The sequence below is a fragment of the Symphalangus syndactylus genome, chromosome 4, assembly GCF_028878055.3.
Source record: "Symphalangus syndactylus isolate Jambi chromosome 4, NHGRI_mSymSyn1-v2.1_pri, whole genome shotgun sequence".
NCBI lineage: Eukaryota > Metazoa > Chordata > Mammalia > Primates > Hylobatidae > Symphalangus > Symphalangus syndactylus.
The window spans coordinates 50,285,092-50,288,143 of record NC_072426.2 but is presented as its reverse complement, the minus strand read 5'-3'; the positions used below and the strand labels follow the sequence as shown (position 1 = coordinate 50,288,143).

At 46.1% G+C, this 3,052-nt stretch overlaps 1 pseudogene; it reads right to left on the bottom strand.

Moving 5' to 3' along the window:
* Window positions 1-1,197: 1,197 nt before the first annotated feature.
* Window positions 1,198-2,127, bottom strand: LOC129480226 (very-long-chain enoyl-CoA reductase-like; annotated as a pseudogene).
* Between the last annotated feature and the right edge of the window lie 925 nt (window positions 2,128-3,052).

Here is a 3,052-nt window from a genome sequence, read left to right as displayed (position 1 = left end):
AAGGACTGAGATAAGTGCTGGTCTCCTGCAGTACCCTCAGGCTTACTAGGGTGGGGAAAAGACCCCGTCCTTGTAAATTTGAGGTCAGACCGGTTCTCTGCTCTTGAACCCTGCTTTCTGTCAAGATGTTTATCAAGACAATACATGCACAGCTGAACGTAGACCCTTATCAGGAGTTTCTGATTTTGCCCTGGTCCTGTTTCCTCAGAAGCATGTGATCTTTGTTCTCCTTTTTGCCCTTTGAAGCATGTGATCTTTGTGACCTACTCCCTGTTCCTGCACTCCCTCCCTTTTTGAAATCCTTAATAAAAACTTGCTGGTTTTGTGGCTCAGGGGGGCATCACGGACCTACCGATATGTGATGTCACCCCCAGCAGCCCAGCTGTAAAATTCCTCTCTTTGTACTCTTTCTCTTTATTTCTCAGATTGGCCGACACTTAGGGAAAATAGAAAGAACCTACATTGAAATACTGGGGGTGGGTTCCCTCAGCCCATGCACCACAGCCTCCTGTGTAGCTGGAATTACAGGTGCCTGCCACCACGCCCTTCTAATTTTTTTGTATTTTTAGTAGATAAGGGGTTTCACAATGTTGGCCAGGCTGGTCTCGAACTCCAGACCTCAGGGGATCTGCCCGCCTCGGCCTCCCAAAGTGCTGGGATTACAGGCATGAGCCACCATGCCTGGTCAACATGGCAAAACCCCTTCTCTACTAAAAATACAAAAATATTAGCTGGGCGTGGTGGCAGGTGCCTGTAATCCCAGCTACCGGGGAGGCTGAGATGAAGTCTGCTCTTGTCCTCCAGGCTGGAGTGCAATCTTGGCTCACTGCAACCTTGGCCTTGCCTCCCAGGTTCAAGTGATTCTCCTGCCTCAGCCTCCCGAGTAGCTGGGACTACAAGCATATGCCACTGCACCCAGCTAATTTTATATATATATATATATATATATATATAATTTTATATATGTGTGTGTGTATATATATATAATTTTATATATGTATATATATATGTGTGTATATATATGTGTATATATATATGTGTGTGTGTGTGTATATATATATATATATTATATATATATATATTTTTTTTTTCACTACTGGGGCAGGTGGGCTTTATTCCAGGTACTGGAGAGCTGTGGGCACCAGTCCTCCCCCAGAATGCCACCAGGGTGAGGGGCTGAGCCCCAGCAGGGGTGAGCGCTCAGAGCAGGAAGGGGGTGATGGGCATGCACAGGGGCAGGTAGTCCCGGAACTCCTTTAGATAGCTGCAGTGCTTGCCCTTGGCCTAGATTGTCATCTGGGTGAAGCCCACCAGGGAGAACAGGGCCACTGGGAGACACTGTGTCATGATGGCAAAACTGATCCAGGACCCCACCTGGTAGGTGTAGTTGGGGCAGGACACCAGTAGGAAGAGCCACGTGAAAGGGTTCTTGGTGAGGTACGGGATCTTCCAGGTCTTGGACCCAGCAGGCCACAGGTCCTGCAGGGCCATGTGGATGGAGAAGTTGCCAAGCACAGGCAGATCACAAAGTTGGCGAGTGCCAGTTTCACCAGATGAGCTCCGTAAGTAGGGGGTGTGTAGAGAGGGTGGTTGATGTAATAGGCCATCCACCCGGTGAAGCCCCGGGAGTAGGTGCAGTTCTTGAAGATGTTGCAAAGGCATGGTACCATGGGAGAAGCGGTGCACGAACAGCGTCTCCAGCAGGTCCTTGAGGTAGTGCAATGAGTGACAGATGCAGGTGAGGTGCACCACCATGTGCCGACTGGATGTGAAGTCATATTTGTTGCCATAGATGAAGGGCACTCGGAAGTAGAAGAGCAGATAGATGAAAAGAGGCCCCCCGTACTCTGTTAGGAAGAGCGTCACCCAGCTGATCTGGGCCCCCACATCCTGGAAGTAGAGTGTGGCCGTGGTGCCCATGGGCAGCTTCTGCAGAACATCCTCATCCTTCAGGGACTTGCCCTTGGGATCCAGGTGGAGGGACTGGTGGGCGGAGTACCACTGCAGAGGGGTCTTGGCAAAGAGGTTCTTGATCTCTGTAGTGGTGGTGTGGGGCTCCACCTTGTCCAGGAAACACAGCTTCTCCCTTGTCTTTGCGTCCAGGATCTCCACCTCTTAGTGCTTCATGGCTCTCTCCCACGGCGGCTACTGCTCCGTGGCTGCTGCTGCCTAACTGTGCGGCACAGCACAGGGTCCCGCCGTTCGGGGCCCTGACTTCCCACAACACTATATACCAAGTGGCATTATGTGATCTTCTTTACAGAGGTCCCAAAACAATATTGCCTCATATATTTGGCCTTTTGATAGTTTACTTGTACTTTCTTAAAAATTTTTTTTGCCGTCTCAGGATTAACTTTATATTCAGAAAAATGCTCAAAATTTCTTATTATTGTAGCCAAACATTTAAACATTTTATTATCTAATTGAGCATTTACTCCTTAACCTCAGCTGTACATAATGCCTTTGAGAACACTTAAATTTGGGGGACTTACTTAACACTAGAATTCACTGAACTTAAAAAAAAATTACTGTCCCTTCATAAAAATCTTAGTGTTATTCATGGACACAGGAAGGGGAACATCACACACCGGGGACTGTTGTGGGGTGGGGGAGGGGGGAGGGATAGCATTAGGAGATATACCTAATGCTAAATGATGAGTTAATGGGTGCAGCACGCCAACATGGCACATGTATACATATGTAACAAACCTGCACGTTGTGCATGTGTACCCTAAAACTTAAAGTATAATAATAATAAAGTTTTAAAAAAAATCTCAGTATTATTAACACTCACTCATATATCATACTACTACAGTAAATATGGTACTGGAATCAACTCACATCATTATTTATTGCATAACAAAAGAATACCCATCAGTATATATCTTAACTGTCACCCACATTACTACGCTGAATTTTACTCTAAACAAATCTGTAGCTTTATTAGTTTGTTAAATTTAACAGAGGTAAATTTACAACGATTTTAGCCTTTCACTTATGCAGGCTTTTCCATTAAGGGTACCCTAGCAATGTTTACAAGATTATTATAATT